Below are 18343 nucleotides of genomic sequence, written 5' to 3'. Positions count from 1 at the left end.
CAAAGCCGGCAGAGACACTGGGGGCCTTGGTGACCCCTCACCATATCCGCAGAGGACGTCGGTCAGGGCCAGGACCCCTGGACCGGCAAATTGAAGTGAACATGGGACATACCCCATTGCCCTTGTGAAGACGGCATCCCCCCAGCTCTGCCTCTTAGGGGACAGAGCTGCACATTCCTCTTTCTCTGAGTCACTCAGGGGAGCTGCGGCAGGGCACCATGGATCTGTCAACGCCCCCCCATCCTCAGCTGATCACTTTAAATAAGACCATTAAAAAGGAGAAAGATCTCCTGGCCTGTTAATTTCAGAAGCCAGGACCTCAGGGTCCCTCTGCCCCCTTGGCTTTGATTCTGGCAGCTTTAGAGCTGCTGCAGAATTGAGAATTCTGTGGGGGAAAAAGGCCTGCCTGTGGTTTGCTCAGCCCTGCACGAAGCACAAACCCCAAAGTGAGCCCAAGCAGTGGCTCTGCGAGGGCCTTTGATGGTTTTCAGAGCAGGGCTGGCTGGAAACCGTCCCTGCAGGGGCAGCTGTGAGGGAACCAGTCCGGAAATGTAGCAATTGATCATTTTGTCCCTCTTGGTAAGGGTCTGAGAGAGCCCCAGAACTACTGCAAATCCCACACCAATCTGCTCAACAGCCTGACCTGGACCCTCATCCTCCTTCCTTCCTTGTCGTGGATGGACAGTGGCTGCATGCCCTGCACCCACCACAGCTGCTCTCTCACTGCCCTCCACACCTGGATGGGGAGAGAAAATTGAGCAAAGCGTTCCTGGGTTGAGACAAGGACCAGGAGAGATCACTCACTAAATCCTGTCATGGGTAAAACTGCCTTAGATTTAGAGATATGAATTGAATTTATTGCTGACAAAATCAGAGCAGGGTAAAGAGAAGTCAAATAAACACTGTAGTATATGATGTAGATAATTCATGCTTTGGAGATTGTATAAAAATTATAAAGATCCAACCATGCATCTAACCCCCATGGCTAGAAGCAGGCTTTTCATTTCTAAAAGATTTCCCAGACTCGCCCAGATAAAATCATGACCATTAATGAGTGAATGAGTCTTTCCTAAGTGATCAATGACCATTTCCCAAGAATGTCCAGAACATTCACTGAACAACACCTGGGAGAGATTACATCAGAAAACAGAAATGTCCTGGCTACAGATGAAAGGAAGACAATTTCAAGGAGCCCAGACAGCCATCCAAACCTATGCACTGACTTTTGTCCAGGACTGCATCTGTATAGTTCCCGTTATACATATGTAGGAACTTAGAGAAAGCTTAGGTAATTTCTGCTCCAGGCAGAAAAAACTGTATATAAGCTGGCTACCTGGAGCAGTTGGTGTCACACTCTGGGGAGACGCTGACACTACGTCGGTCTGTCCCAAGTTCACCCAGCGTCAAAGTCCAGGGTTAACGCTGTCTTGGCTGTGGCAGTTTTACAATATTCTATTTTTGCTTGTTGATCTAATAAATTTATAAATTTTTTTTATAAATTTGGCTGCCAATTTGATCGTTTATAACAAACACCTTCTCCCTTTTATGAATGACTACGCAGTCATTGGCTTTCACTATTCTATTGGTTTTTCCCAATTATTTTGGTATAATACAGTTTATAATCACTTTGTAACTGCTTTTGATACACTACAATTTTTCAGCCTTTTTACCCTAATCTCTCTGTAGAATATAGATTTTAGCATAATAAATATATTACAGTTTAGGCTCTCCCAAAATATCCAGATAGAGACAATGTGCTGTGTATTATAACATTAACCATTCCAAAAGTAGCTAATGCCTTTATTTGTGTAACTAAGGGACAATGGTGAGAATACCTCAGATATTTTTGTGAAATAGCTAGTGTTGATTTAATATAGTGGTGGAGGATCTCATCTGTATGAGAAGAACACATTGAAAAGAAGCAAGTAAATAAACAGCAAAAGAAAGAATGCAAAGAGGAATTTACCACTGACCCTTCATTTATCAAGAACTGTCAAACCACAGAACAGGGGGACCTTGGGAGGACATAAAATATATAAATTTACTCTGCAGGATGGCATGCATTTTCTGAAAATGAATCAAGGGTCAAACCAAGCAATAGAATTCCCAGAATATGTAAACTCAAAAGAATGTTTGAATATGTATAACCCTCCCGGGTATGTATTTAACCAATAGAATAAAAAGGTGTGTAAGAAGAATTGTTGTAGTTAACCAACCGTGTGCCTCTGGCAGTTGCCAAGCACCCAGCACAGCTGTTTACAGACCCTTTTATTTGTTATTAAACATTTACAAATTTTAAAGAGTGAGCCTTGTTTCTCACACAGTTTAATCCAAAAGTGTCATTTTGGGTACAATAAAAAAGGGGCATATGCCCCCCTGGAACTCGGAAGGGGAAGGAGGAGCCCAATGGGGTGCTATGAAGAGGAGGAAGGGACTCCTGAGGGGAATCAATGCCCTCCAGTGCCCCCCAGTGCCCCCAGTGTCACAGCATGTCATCATAGTCATGGGGGTCCCGCTGTCCCTCGTAGGTTCCTGAGAGCTCCACATTGGTCACATGTGGGTCCTGAGGTAGGTCAGGGCCAGGGGACACCCATGGGGGCCATGAGAGTGACACCAGTTGTGGGGACCTGGGTGGGGGGTGACACCCTTGGGTGACGTTACCTTGTCCCCTCCCTGAATTCTCCCAGTGCCCACTTGGTGTCAACTTTCACTTTCTCTTTCCTGCAGCAGAAAGAAGAGGTCATTGGTCTGGTTTATAGAATCCTTCTAACTGTTGCTCTCCCAAGAAGTCACTCACAATAAAAATACAAACTAACCACAAAGAGTTGAGACTTTTTGGTTCCCTTTAGCAGCCCATTGGTGCACCCCACAGCAGTGTTTGCTTGTGGATAACACAGAGTGTGGAATCTCCCTGAGAGTCCAACAGCTCCATGGGATTGTTCCCTGCCTGCTGGGCAGCAACACAGCCCCTAAGAAAGCCTTCTGTTGGGTCATCTTTAGGAACCCTTCCCTGCCTGCTGGGCAGCAACACAGCCCCTAAGAAAGCCTTCTGTTGGGTCATCTTTAGGAACCCTTCCTATTTTTCTCCCCATTCCCACCCTGAAACTTGATTGACTTCCCATGGAGGAAGGAGAGAAGCTCTGTCCATCCTTGGAACAGTGCACTGGAATCTGTGGAAATGTCCCTATGTGCCTCAGGGTCTGATGAGCTGGTAAATATATTCCAGCCTGCCCTGGATTCCCCTTCCTGGCCACTCCCTGCTCCTGCAGTGACACCCCTGTTCCCCAGCGCCTCATGTGCAGCCCCTCCTCAATATTTCCACACTTTTCCCTCTCTTCTGGTCTGCACATCCAAAACCCAAACATTCTTTCTGGGAGGTTCCAAAGGGCTGCAGGTTTTGTTCAAGAAGGAGAGTCTCAGTCAGGTTGTTGAGAAGATTGTTATTGTCTTTGCAGTGGTTTTCTCAGTCTCTTGGGCAAAGGGACAAAATGATCAATCGCTGTGTTTCCAGGCTGGTTCCCTCACAGCTGCCCCTGCAGGGACGGTTTCCAGCCAGCCCTGCTCTGAAAACCATCAAAGGCCCTCGCAGAGCCACTGCTTGGGCTCACTTTGGGGTTTGTGCTCCTTGCAGGGCTGAGCAAACCACAGGCAGGCCTTTTTCCCACACAGAATTCTCACCTCTGCAGAAGCTCTAAGGCTGCCAGAATCAAAGCCAAGGGGGCAGAGGGACCCTGAGGTCCTGGCTGCCACGTGGGGCTGGGGCAGAGCAGGTCTGGGCAATGGCCATCCCTGTGCAGTGGGGCTGGGCTATGGCTGGGCCCAACCCTTGCATTGACAGGGGTCCCCAGGATGCGCCACGGCTGGGAAAGGCACTCAGCCAGGGAATGTGCAGGGACATTTCTGGAACTGCCACCCCCTGGGACAGGACCCCAAATGCCAGGATGTGTCAGCCCCTGGGACTGGATCCTCCCAGGACAGGACCCACCTGGATGTGCCCCCCCAGGACAGAACTGCCCCCCTTTCCCAGCTGACTCTCAGCACAAATGGCCTCTTCCTTCTTGTCCAGGAAAAGAAAGTGAAAGTGTTGAGGGGGCACAGCCCAACACCTGCATCCCCCACAGCCTCCCCACCCTTCCCTGCACCACCTCTCCCCATTTTCCCCCTCCCCTGGGTCTCCCCAAGCCGTTCCCTGCTCAGGTGCTCCCTGGGATTGCTGAGTCAGGAACTGAGGGAGAAGGGGCATGGCACAAAAGTGAGGAAGACAAGGAAAAAAGAGAAATAAACACAGAAAAATGTCAAGGGCTGGTGAGGACACAGAGGCAGAGCCACTCAGGACCCTATGTGGTGCCTGCAGAGCAAACGAGCACCCCAGGGGGGCTATGCTGGGCCCTGGGGCACCCTAAAATCTGAGACACCCAGGGAAGAAGCTCAGACCCATGGGCTCACTGCCCATCCCCGGCACCTCCATTCCCTTGGGATAGCAACCATGGGATCCCCATTCCTTATGTCCCCCCACCCCAGTACTGACATTCCCCAGGATCTCCATGGCCCAGGACCCCCTTCCCAAGGAACCCTCTCCTGTTCGCTCCAACCCCTGAAATCCTCCTTCCCCCAGGACCTTGGTTCTCTCAGGAACCCCAATTCCCTCGGTACCCTACTCCTGACAACCGCCTGCCCATGACCCCAAATCCCTGGAGTCTACGTTCCTTTGGGACTCCCATCCCTGAGTCCCCCCAGCCCTGGAGACCCCCATTCCCACAGCCCCCCCACTCCCACTAATTCCCTTTCCACAGCACCCCCATCCCCCAGGACACACATCTCGGGCTCCCCAAACCCACTGAGCCCCCACTCTTAGGAATGCCATGTCTCATCTTGTCCCACCCATCCTTGTCACCTTCCTGTGCCCAGCTTGTGGCCACCCTGCCCCCACCAAGGGCCACAACCACGTGGGGACGGACGTGACCTCGCTTCCTTCCCCTTCATCCGAAGAGCCACCAGCGAGGGGAGTGGTGGCCACAGCAGTGAGTGACAGCCATTCTGCATTGCTGGGGACACTGGGATGGCCGGGAAGGTGGTGCTGGTCCTGTGGGGTGAGTGCTCTGGGCACGGGCCTGGCATCCCGGGAATGAGGAGGGGGCACAGGGGGGCTGCGGGTCCCTGAGGTCCCCAAGGCCAGCATTGCCAGTCCATGTCACCCACAGTGAACCTTGGTGCGACTGGGGATGTAGGGTGGCTTTGGGGATAGGAACAGGGGGCAAGAATGTGGGGATGGGGATGTGGGGACAGGAATATGGGGACTGGCACCTTTGGGCTTAGGTACCTTGGGGATAGGGAGAAGGCAACTGGGATGCAGGGACAGAAGGGGAGAAGAACGGTGAGGATGTGGCCATGGGGATGGGATCTTGAACTGGTGGAGTAGACCAGGGCCAGCATGAGCTGTGTCCATGGTGTCCTCATGCCCGGGGTGTCCAGGTATCCCCATGTTCTGCATCAGCCTAGGGTGGCCTCAGTGTCCCTGTTCCCAAGGTGTCTGTGCCACACAGATGTGGTGCATGGGTGGCTGTGAAACAGATATGTCCCCCTGCCTCACCAAATATCTTGGGGACCACCCCCATGCATTTTCTCACAAGAATTGCTGTCTCCATGGGGACAATGTAGGGACAGCCCCCACACCCTGTACCCTGGGTGCCGCTGTCCCAACGATGCCAGCCCCACCCAGCCCTGTCCCTTCTCCCTTCCAGCCCAGACCTTCAGCCTCACTGGTGAGTCCTCAGAAGATGCCATGGCCCCACCCCTCTCCGCTGTCCCCAGCCCCTTGCTGGCCCTGGCAGGCTGGTTTCCCCTGTCACCTGCAGGTGTCCAGACCACCCAGCTCCTCGTGGAGCCCCCTGGAGGCAACCGGTGCTGTGGGACCAGGTGACACTGACCTGCCAGGGCTCGTGGACCACTGGTGCCACCACCTGCTACAAGGATGGGCAGATTTGGGAGCAGGAGAGACACAATCACCTCAATGTCACAGACAGTGGCACCTACACCTGTAACAGACCCGGCACTGGTGATGGTCTCAGATAGTAAGGGGGATCTTAAATGATCTGGGTGGCCCCTGATAGGTCTGGGTGGGCTCGACTCCCCTGAAGGGAGGCCTCACACCCCTGAAGGGTTGAGAGCCTGTCCCCTGCACACAGAGACATCCCAGTGAATCCCAGTGCACCCCAGATGTCCCTGGTGCCATGGGCACCCACCTCGAACCTGTCTCGATCCCCTCAGTGAGATGGGACCCTCCTGTCCCACAGATGAGCTGGTGCTTCAGGTGCCAGCACAGGTACTGCTGGAGGGGGACATGGTGACACTGCACTGCCTGGCTGGTGGAACAACACAGTCACTGGAATGCAAATTTACAAGGATGAGAAGGATCGGTGGGGGCCTCTCTGGGGGACCGAGCTGTCCCTCTCCCCCCTGCAGCTGAATCACGGTGGCCACTACAGGTGCAGGGGCTTGGTGAGGTCCTTTATTTCACACTCAGCAGCAGTGACAATGACAGTGCACAGTGAGCACCCCCACAGCTGGAACTCCAGACTCCTGACATCCCCAAAGCCCCTTCCCAGCAGTCTCAGAGTCACAGTCCTCACCCCTCCTCTCCTTCCCTGAGTAATCCCCGGTACCTGTGCTGGAGGGGCCTCCCGAGACCACTGAGGGGTCCCTCCTGAATCTCAGCTGCCTCAGCACCCCCAGCCCCCTGCGGCCCCAAACCCCCCTCCTGCACGTGTTCTACCGGGATGGGCAGGTGGTGGGGGGCCTGCAGGGATCCCCACAGCTGCTGGTACCCGCCATGGGGGTCTCCCACTCAGGGAATTATAGCTGCAAGGTGCACTCCAAGGGCGGGGCCTGTGCAGAAGAGCAGTGCCCGGCTCCTCGTCACGGTGCACAGTGAGTGTGGGGATGGGCACAGGGAGCCCCCACAGCCTGCTTGGGTCCCATTCCTGGGCACCTCAATAACACTCACACACCTTTCTTGGGTCCCTCTGCATTTGCCCTGTGTCCCCTCACCCCTCTGTGGTGTGGCCCCATCCCTGACATCCCCCAACACACCCATCTCCGTGTCCATATCCCCCCACACCAGCTGCCAGCCCCTCCCCTGGCCTAAGCCCTGTCTGTGTCCCCGCTGTGCCTGTCACCAATGCCACCATCACCCCAGGTCCCCTGTCACACCAGACGCGCGCAGGTGACATTGTGACCTTGCGCTGCTCAGTGCAGGTGGGCTAAGCCCCTGTCACCTTCACCTGGCTGCACAATGGGCAGGAGGTTGTTAGCGTTCAGGAACACATAATCACAAGAAATGATTATATGCAGCTGCTTTTACTGAAGAACTCTGGGTGTCAGGGGTACAAACCCAAATCTGACTCCGACATGGGTTTGAGTTGAACTTTTTTTTATATTCTACCGTTATATAACTTTCATGTTAATTATTAAACTTATATTGTTCTATTGTATACATAGATTTCAGCCAAGCATAGCCTGCTTAGATTAGGAACATACAGTTTCTCATGGTTCTTCTTATGATAATACAATAATTAATTTTAATTACTAAGCAATCATAATATCTAACAATTATATCATTTATCATACTACTTATGCAGGTGAAACGCAAAACTTAACATTTCAGAGTTTTATCTTAACATTTTTCCAGGACCCCACTATCAAGGTGGCCCAGGGTCCCCTCCTGGAGTTTGGGGACGTTGATGTGGGACATTTGGGCACCTACCAGTGCGTGGCCACAAACCAGGTGGGACAGCACAGGCACCACATGTTCAGGGCACTCAGCCCAGAGCTGGCACTGGAGGTGACACCACAGTACACAAGGACACACATGGATACAGGTGGGGGTCACATGTGGTCACTGTGTGGTGCAGGACCCCTGGGGTAATGGATGATACTGATGTGTCCCCCTCTGTTTCTTGCAGTTGCTGCAGGGGTCAATGGGGCCCTTTTGTTTATGCTCCTGCTTGTGGCTGTCATCGTGGCCTGACACCGGTGGCACTGCCAGGGTGGGTGACAATGGGGGGATGGACGTCCCAGAGACCTGTTGAGGCCCCCAGAGTTGGGGAGCGATTGGGTGGCACACACAGCCCCAGAACTGTGACCTTGGCTGGGAGCCCTTTAGGGTTTGGGGAGGTGCTAGAGGGTTCTGCAGGGATGTTGAAGGATCTTTCAGGGGCTCTTGGAGCCTTTGGGGACTTTCTGACTCTGGTGGGCTTTGGGTTCTTGAGGCTGAGTTGGTTGAGGGCACTGGGAAGGTTCCTGAATTCTGGGGAGCTTAAAGGATGCTTGAAGGTCCTTAGAGGAAATTGAGGGTCCCATGGGGGTTCAGGAATGCTGAGAGGGTTCAGGGCCCTGGGACCCCACAGTCAACCCTCCCCTCTTTCCTCTGCAGCTGCCAGGAAGCCACGAGTAAAGTGAGTGGAGGGATCAAGCCACACTCCCCCCTTTTACCCCAAACCCCAAGACCTCCCATTCCCTCCCCCACATCCCCTTTATTTCCTCAGGGCCCTCCCGGATCCCCTGGCCCCATCAGAGGAGGAGGAGGTGTTGTACACCCACGTCGTGAGAACCAAGAGGGCAGGCGGTGAGGACAGGGGGGACACACACAGAGGGACACGTCACCCACAAATGTCACCTCACCGAGATCCCACAGCCCGTGTCTCTCCCCCAGCATAACCCTGTGTCTCCACCCTCCAGGATCCCCAGGTGACCTACGTGGAACTGCGGGGACACCAGGGGCAACCACGGGAACCCGTTGACATCTATGGGAATGTGCTGTGACACTGAAGGGAACTGGAGGCACTGGAGGTCCCCACACATGGGCACCCACACATCTACGTGCAACGACTAAAATCTGCCCTTCCTGCCCCCCATTGAGGACCAAGGTTCCCAAAGAGCTGAGAGAAGAACAATTTCCTGAAACAGCAACAAGAGAGAATAAAGCCAACAGCAACAGCAACAAGGTTCAGAGTCCAAATTGTCACACAAGGAACAATTTCCAGGGAAAGCCACAAAAAGGAAAAAAACCCCGACGATTCCCTCAGCAAGTTTCCTTCACCAGAGGAACCTGGCAGAGCCCGGGACCTTCCTTGCTCTGAGCGCCAAAGCGGCCTTCAGAAGACTCTGGATTCTCTTCTCCCCTGTCCCAAACCCCTCCTCTGCTGTTTTCCCCACACAAGGATGTCCCAAAGGCCCTGTGGGGGTTCCAGAGCCTCCCCCTTTGCCAGGGCAGTGGGGATCAGGCCATGGCAAAGGGCTAGGTGTCAGAGACTGGAAAAGTTTGATGTCTGGAGACATTTTGGAACAGCTATGTGTGGCAGGGGTGGGTCAGGCCTTGCTTTTGGTGAGACAGGGCCCTGTCCATCAGTCTGTCAGCCATGGCACACTGGGGACAGTGCAGCACTCTGCCAAAGTCAGCCCTTCAGTGGGTGCCAGCTGGGGAGAGGGTCCTTGGTGGCTCAGCTGGCTTAAAAGGCAGAGCGTAAGGTGTCCAAGTCCCTCATCCTGTCTGCTCTTGGGGTGTCTGTCCCATCCATGCTGGAACCCAGGATTTGGCAACCTGTGTAAATGAGCACTATCTGCCAAGGAAAGTGGGAACATTCCTGGAATGGAAAGAAGACCCATGACTAAAACTTTTTTTAATTTAGATGATGATGAGGCTTCCAGGCCAAAGTTTAGGAAAAGGAATACAGCTCTTTACTGGGAAATTTATAAACCAGAACAGAACAATCAACACAAAACTAGAACTTTTCCCTCCTGCTCCGCGCTGTTGGTTTATGTGGCAGTGATAACTGCAGCCATCAGGGGGAGCTTCAGGAAAAAAGCCTGGCCAGCAGGGGGCGCTGCAGGGAGCACGCCATGCCAGCAGAGGGCGCCCTGGTCGAGCTCCACCCCCTCAGGGGCCATGGCTGCCTCAGACAGGAGGGAGGAGGGGAAATTGCTCTTTTCCAAATTCATGGGCATCAATCGGTCTAGGCACCACCACCCCCAGCAGGCAGAAGCCGCCAAGGCAGCTTTTTGGATCCTCGTGCCCAGTGGCAGTGTAGCAGTGTCCCGGGGCCAGGCACACACCGTGCACAACACCCGCGACCGCTCTCCATGATACCAAATGGAAGGAAGGCAGCGCCTGACCCCAGGCAGGTCTCAGGTCTACAGCAGTACCTCTGGTGTCTTTATACCACAATTCCTGCAAACCCTCAGCCTTTCACTCAAGTGAGGAGGGCAGGGATGGAGCACCTATGGGGACACCTGGAATCCAGACAAGGTCACTCCCCAGAGCTCAACCACGGCCGTGGGGCAGTGGCACTTTTAGGTATTTCCACACTTTTCTCTCCTGTCTGGCGGCCAAAGTCCAATCCCAAACATTCTTTCCATGAGGATCCCGAAGGCTGCAGGTTCTGTTCAAAAAGGAGGGTCCAGGTCAGGTTGTTGAGCAGGTTGTTGTGGGATTTGCAGTAGTTCTGGGACTCTCTCAGTCCCTTACCAAGAGGAACAAATGATCAATTGCCGAATTTCTGGATTGGTTCCCGCACAGCTGCCCTTGCAGGGGGAGTTCCAGCCAGCCCTGCTCTGAAAACCATCAAAGGCCCTCCCAGAGCCACTACTTGGGCTCACTTTGGGGTTTGTGCTCCTTGCAGGGCTGAGGAAACCACAGCCAGGGCGTTTTTCTACCACAGAATTCTCACCTCTGCAGCAGCTCTAAAGTTGCCAGAATCAAAGCCAAGGGGGTGGGGGGCAACCTGAGCTCCTGGCTGCCACCTGGGGCTGGGCAGAGCAGGTCTGGGCAATGGCCATCCCTGTGCAATGGGGCTGGGCCATGGCTGGGCCCCACCGTTGGATGGCCGCTGGCTTCAAGGAACTGGAGTTTGGGAGCTCCTTCCTGCCCAGGCCTCCATTCCCAAGCTGCTCTTGCCAGCTCAGATCCTGCAGGGGACGAGCAAGAATGGAGAAGTCTGGACCCCCCCGGGAGCTCCCATGCCCCAGGAAAAAAACCCCTTGGCCAACATGTGTGCTCCCTGGTACAGGATCCCCCCAGGTCAGGAGTCCCCCAGATGTGTCCCTGCAGGATAGAACCTGCACTTCCCCCCACCCCGCCCCGCCACTGTGTGACACAGCACAAATGGCCTCCTCCTTCTTCTTTAGGAGAGAGAAAGTGAAAGTGTTAGGAGGGGCACAGCCGGACACCCCCATCCCCCATAGCCTCCCCAGCCCTCCCTGCAGGCCCCACATCCCTACTTTCCCCACCCTGGGCTTTCCCCAACCCCTTCCCTGCTCAGGTGCTCCCCAGGATCATCAAGGCACGAACTGGGGGCTTGTAAAAATGAGGGATGAAATGATAGAAATAGAAATAAAGAGAGGGAAAAGCCACTGGGGGTGTGGGGATAGAGACCCGGAGACCCTCGAAATCTGTCTGGGGTGACCCCCAGGCCCCTGGCACCTTGTGGGGGCTGTACTGGGCCCTGGGTCACCACAAAATCTGAGGCATCCAGGGAAGTAGCTGAGACCTACGGGCTCACCCAGCCACTGCCCATCCCTGGCACCCCCATTTCCCTGGGACCTGAAGCATAGGACCCCTATTCCTTATGTCCCACACTCTGAAAACCCTATGGCAGTACTGATGTACATTCTCCAAATCTCCATGGCCCAGGACCCCTAATTCTCAAGGGACCCTCTCCCGTTCATTCCATCCTCTGAAATCCTCCTTTCCCCAGAATCTTGATTCTCCCAGGACTCGAATTCCCATGGGACGCCCCATTCCCCCAGCATCCCCATCCCATGACCCCAAATCCCTCCAGCCCACATTCCCCTGTGACTCCCATCCCTGAGTCCTCTCAGCCCTGGGAACCCCATTCCCATGGGAATCACTCCCAGTGACTCCCCCCATTCTCCAGAGACCCCATCCCTGGGATCTCCCATTCCCCTGGACACCCACCCCTGTCTCCCATAACTCACTGAAGCCCCCCCCTCTTGTGAACCCCATGTCCCACCTTGTCCCACCCACCCTTGTCCCCATCCTCTCCCCACCCTGCCCACAGCCTGTCCCCAGCTTGTGGCCCCCCTGCCTCCACCAGGTGCCACCTATGCATGAGGGTGAGACCTGACCTCACTTCCTTCCCCTTTGGCCAAAGAGCCACCAGCCAGGGGACAGCCTCCCGTGGCAGCGAGTGACAGCCAGTGCACATGGCTGGGGACACCAGGATGGCCAGGAAGGTGCAGCTGCCCCTGTGGGGTGAGTGCCCCGGGTAAGGGCCTGACACCCTGGGGATGGGGAGGCGGCACGGGGGGGTGGGGTCCCCCGAGGTCCCCAAGGCCAGCAGTGCCAGTCTGTGTTACTCACAGTGGACCTTAGTGGGATTGCGGATGTAGGGTGTCTTTGGGGACAGGAAAAGGAGGCAGGAATTTGGGGATGGGGATGTGGGGACTGGCACCTTTGGGCTCAGATAGCTCTGGGCATAGGGTCAAGAGAACTGGGATGCAGGGACAGAAGGGGACAAGTACCCTGAGCATGTGGCCAAGGGGATGGAATCATGGGAATGGGATCATGAGCTGGTGGGGGTGACCTGGGCCAGCATGGGCTGTGTCCGTGGTGTCCTTGTGCCCAGGGTGTCCACAGTGTCCCCATGTTCAGGCTTAGCCCAGGGTGCCCTTGGTGACCCTGTTCCAAAGGTGTCTGTGCCACATGAATGTGGTGCACGGGTGACTGTGACACAGTCATGTCCCCTTGCCTTGCCAAATCTTTTGGGGACCACCCAGACACACTTACCCGCAAGAACTGTGTTCCCAGGGGCTCAGTTCAGGGACAGCCCCCACACCCTGTACCCTGAGTGCTGCTGTCCCCACAGTGCCTCCCCCACCTAGCCTTTTCTCTTCTCCCTTCCAGCCCAGACCCTCGGCCTTGCTGGTGAGTGCCATGGCCCCACCCTGCTGTCCCCAGCCCCATGCTGGCCCTGGCAGGCTCGTGTCCATTGTCACAGGTGCGCAGACCACCCAGCTCCTTGTGGAGACACCTGGAGGCCAGCGGTGCTGTGGGACTGGGTGACACTGACCTGCCAGGGCTCAGGGACACATGGTGCCACCACCTGGTACAAGGATGGGTGGCGCTTGTGGCAGCAGGCACCCAGCCACATCACTGTCATAGTGAGTGGCACCTACATTTGTAACAGACCTGGCAGTGGGTTCAACCTCCCCATGACTGTCTTAGATGGTGAGGGGGGATCTTAAATGATCAGGGTGGCCCCTGACTGATCTGGGTGGGCTCCATTCCGTGGGTGGCATCACACCCCTCGTGTGGCATGAGCCTGTCCCCAGGACACTTGGAAATCACAGTGTATCCCACTGCATCCCAGTGCACCCAGATGTGCCATGGGGACCCACCTCTGACCTGTCTCGAGCCCTTCAGTGAGATGGGACCCTCCTGTCCCACAGACCAGCTGGTGCTGCAGGTGCCAGCACGGGCACTGCTGGACGGGGACATGGTTACACTGCGATGCTGGGGCTGGTGGAACAACACAGTCATATGGGTGCGATTTTACCAGGACAAGAAGAATCTGAGGGAGCCCCTCAATGGGACTGATCTGTCCCTGTCCCCTCTGAAGCTGAACCACAGTGGCTGCTACAGCTGCGGGGGCTTGGTGGTGTCCTTTATTTCAGGGTCAGCAGCAGTGACAGTGGCAGTGCATGGTGAGCACCCCCACAGCTGGAACTCCAGTCTCCTGACATCCTCAAAGCCACTTCCCAGTGGACTCAGAGTCACAGTCCTCACCTCCCCTCTCCTTCCCTGAGCTTTTCACTGTGCTGGTGCTGGAGGGTCCCCCAAGCCCACTGAGGGGTTCCCTCTGACTCTCAGCTGTTTCAGCACCCCCAGCCCCCTGCACCCTAAGCCCCTCTCCTGCACATGTTCTACTGGGATGGGCAGATGGTGGGGGGCTGTCAGGGGTTCCTACAGATTCTGGGGCCCTCTGTGGAGGGTCTCCCACTTGGGGAATTACAGTTGCCAGGTGCACTCCCGAGGGGCGCTGTGCGGAAGATCAGTGCCCAGCTCCGCGTCACAGTGTGCAGGTATGGGCACAGGGAGCCCCCACAGCCTGCTCTGGTCCCCTGGTTGGGTACCTCCTGTCCCCCAGACAACTTTCCTGGGTGCTTCCATCATTCCCCTTGTACCCTTGCCCCTACATATGTGACCCCATCCACGACATCCCCCACCGCTTCCGTCTCTATCCCCCATATCAGCCGCCAAACCCTCCTCTTGCCTCAGCCCTGTCTCTGTCCCCGCAGTGCCTGTGGCCAATGCCACCATCACGCTCAGTCTCCTTTCACACCAGGTGCGCTCAGGTGACCCCGTGACCCTGCACTGTTCAGTGCCGGTGGGCTTAGCCCCTGTCACCTTCAGCTGGCTGCACAATGGGCAGGAGGAGGCCCGGGATCCCCTCCTAGAGCTCAAGGACATCAATGTGGGACATTCAGGTACTTACCAGTGCATGGCCACAAACCAGCTGGGACAGGATGGGCATAGCGTGTTCAGGTCACTCAGCCCAGAGCTGGCACTGGAGGTTACACTGCAGGAAAAAGGGACACACTGAGACACAGGTGGGGGTCACACAGGGTCCCTGTGTGGTGCAGGACCCCTGGCATGATAGGTGATAGTGATATGTAACCCTCTGTTTCTTGCAGTTGCTGCAGGGGTCAGTGGGGCCCTTTTGTTCCTGCTCCTGCTTGTGGCTGTCATTGTGGCCTGGCACCAGTGGCACCATGTGGGTGGGTGACAATGGGGGACAGGGATCCCAGGGACCTGTAGAGGCCCCCAGAGTTGAGGAGCGATAGGGCAGCAGCCATATCCCCAGAATTGTGACCTTGGCTGGAAGTCCTGTGCAGTTTGGGAAGGTGGTGGATGGTCCTGCAGGGATGTTGGAGGTTCTTTCAGGAGCTCTGGGGGGTGTCTGGTGTGTCTCTGTCTCTGGTGGGCTTTGGGTTCTTGAGGCTGAGTTGGTCAGGGGCACTGCGGGTGTTCATGAATTCTGGGGCCATTTCAGGGATGCTTTGGGGGTCCCATGGGAGTTCAAGAATCCTGAGAGGGGTCAGGGCCCTGGGACCCCACAGTCACCCCTCTCCTCTTTCCTCTGCAGCTGCCAGGAGGAACCAGGAAAGGTGAGTGGAGGGATCAAATCTCACTCTCCCTTTTAACCCCAATCCCCAAGACCTCCCATTCCCTCCCGCACACCCCCTTTATTCCCTCATGGCCCCCTCGGCTTCCCTGGCCCCACCAGAGGAGGGGGAGGTAGGGGGAGGTGCTGTACACCCATGTCCTGTTCACCAAGAGGGCAGGCGGTGAGTACGGGGTGGGGGGACATACGCTGCGCAACACGTCACCTACAAGTGTCACCCAACTCAGATCCCACAGCCTGTGTCTCTTTCAGTGTCCCCCCATGCCACCACCCTCCAGGATCCCCAGGTGACCTACGCAGAGCTGTGGGGACCCCACGGGTGACTGCGGGAACCCGGTGACATCTATGGGAATGTGCTGTGACGCTGGGGAGAACTGTGGGGCACTGGAGGTTCCCTCCAATGGGCACCCACACGTGTGTGTGCTGCCACTAAAAACTGCCCCTTCTTGCCCCGCATTGAGGCACAAAGATCCCAAAGGGCTGAGAGAAGAACAATTTCCTGAAACAGTAATGAGAGAGAATAAAACCAACAGCAACAGCAACAAGGTTCAGAGTAAAAAGAGTCAAAAAAGGAACAATTTCCAGGGAAAGCCACGGCAAGTAACAAACCCCAGATATTTTCCCCAGCACGTTTTCTCCTCCAGAGGAACTGTTGATAATCTTTTGCAGATTGAGGAGTTTTTGCAGACAATAGCCACATGCAGTCAATGCACAATCCAGCCTGCTTGTAATAATGGACAATGGACACAATTACAAACAATGAATAATGGACATATTCAGAAATGGGGTCCGTATATCCTTGAAAAAGATACAAGAAGAAGATTCATTAGGACTCAGCAAGTTTGTCAGCATGGGAAAGTGAGAAAAAAGAGAAGTCATGGGTGGGCCAGACGACCACAGCAAGACTTGTGAAAAATTAGATGATCCATTCAGCATTCTATTTTAGACACGTGAACAGCTAGGATTAACCAATACTGTATTAGCTAGAGATGCGTGGACACTAGAGACTTATTATAAATATAGTCTTTTTAGGGATAATAAACTTGGCTTCACTGGATCATATTGGTTATTTTGTGATGTCCCTGAAGCTCCACACCCCACAAGGAACCTGGCAGGGCCCTGGACCTTCCTTGCTCTGATGGGCAAAGTGGCCCTCAGGAGGCTCTGGATTCTCTTCTCCCCTATCCCAAACCCCTCCTCTGCTGTCTTCCCCACACAAGGATGTCCCAAAGGCCCTGTGGGGGTTCCAGAGCCTCCCCCTTTGCCAGAGCAGTGGGGATCAGGCCATGGCAAAGGGCTAGGTATCAGAGACTGGAAAAGTTTGATGTCTGGAGACATTTTGGAACAGCTGTGTGTGGCAGGAGTGGGTCAGGCCTTGCTTTTGGTGAAACAGGGCCCCGTCAGTCCATCAGTCTGTCAGCCTTGGCACACTAGGGTCAGTGTGGCACTCTGTCAAAGCCAGCTCCCGAGTGACTGGGTGACCAGAAGTGCCACCTGGGGAGAGGGTCCTTGGTGGCTCAGCTGGCTTAAAAGGCAGAGCATGAGGTGTCCAAGTCCCTGATCCTGTCTGCTCTTGGGGTGTCTGTTACCTTCACACTGAAACGCAGGAAATGGCAACTCATTTAAATGAGAAATATCTCCCAAGGAAAGTGGGAACATTCCTGGAATGGAAAGAAGATCCATGCCAAAAACTTTTTTTAATTTCAAAAATAATGGTACTTCCAGGCCAAAGTGTAGGAAAAGGAATTTCACCTCTTTACTGGGAAATTTATAAACCAGAACAGAACAATCAACACAGAACTAGAACTTTTCCCTACTGCTCAGCACTGTTTGTTTTTGTGGCAGTAATAACCACGGCCAGCAGGGGACGCTGCAGGGAGCACTTCCAGCCAGCAGGGGGCGCTGCAGAGAGCACGCCATGGCAGCAGGAGGTGCCCTGGCCGAGCTCACTTTCCTCAGGGGCCATGGTGGCCTCGCACAGGAGGGAGGAGGGGAAATCTCTCTTTTTGCAAACTCACGGGCAACAATCGCTCCCGGCACCACCACCGGCAGTGGGCAGAAGCCGCCAAGGCAGCTTTTTGGATCCTCGTGCCCAGTGGCAGTGTAGCAGTGTCCCGGGGCCAGGCACACACCGTGCACAACACCTGCGACTGCTCTCCATGATACCAAATGGAAGGAAGGCAGCGCCTGACCCCAGGCAGGTCTCAGGTCTACAGCAGTACCTCTGGTGTCTTTATACCACAATTCCTGCAAACCCTCAGCCTTTCACTCAAGTGAGGAGGGCAGGGATGGAGCACCTTTGGGGACACCTGGAATCCAGACAAGGTCACTCCCCAGAGCTCAACCACGGCCGTGGGGCAGTGGCACTTTTAGGTATTTCCACACTTTTCTCTCCTGTCTGGCGGCCAAAGTCCAATCCCAAACATTCTTTCCATGAGGATCCCGAAGGCTGCAGGTTTTGTTCAAGAAGGATGGTCCCAGGCCAGGCTGTTGAGCAGAGTGTTGTTGTCTTTGCAGTAGTTCTGGGACTCTCTCAGTCCCTTACCAAGAGGAACAAAATGATCAATTACTTCATTTCTGGACTGGTTCCCTCTCGGCTGGCCCTGCAGGCGGGGTTTCCCACCAGCCTTGCTCTGAAAACCATCAAAGGCCCTTGCAGAGCCACTGCTTGGGCTCCCTTTGGGTTTTGTGCTTCTTGCAGGGCTGAGCAAACCACAGGCAGGCCTTTTTCCCCCACTGAATTCTCTCCTCTGCATCTACTCCACAATCCCAGAGCCCCTTGGAATCTGTCTGGGGGACCCCAAGGCCACTGGCACCTTATGGGGGCTGTGTCAGGCCCTGGGTCACCCCAAAATCATTCCCTGACTCTCCTCAATCTCTTTCATGGTTCCCCATCCCTACCTGGTTCTGTCCTCCTTTCCATGGGGTCTCGCCATTGTCCCCAGGTCCCAACATGTCTCCCAGGGTCCCCTTTTGCTCACTGGGATCCTCTCCGCTCCCCTCCAATCCTCCTCTTTCCCCTCCTATGTCCCCCAGCCCTGCTGGGTCCCGAATCCCTCCTGTGTCCCCCGCCACAGGGGGTCCCGCTCTCAGGGGTGTCCCTGTCTGTGCAGCTCCCTGGGGGACAGGTGGCACTCAGGGCT

General features: G+C 55.0%; 1 pseudogene; it reads left to right on the top strand.

Annotated features, from left to right (window-relative positions):
• Positions 1-5782: 5782 nt before the first annotated feature.
• Positions 5783-8715, top strand: LOC132340373 (Fc receptor-like A; annotated as a pseudogene).
• Positions 8716-18343: the final 9628 nt, after the last annotated feature.

Source organism: Haemorhous mexicanus, chromosome 31 (genome assembly GCF_027477595.1).
Source record: "Haemorhous mexicanus isolate bHaeMex1 chromosome 31, bHaeMex1.pri, whole genome shotgun sequence".
NCBI lineage: Eukaryota > Metazoa > Chordata > Aves > Passeriformes > Fringillidae > Haemorhous > Haemorhous mexicanus.
Note: the sequence above shows the minus strand (reverse complement) of the source record. Positions and strands in the feature narration are given on the sequence as shown.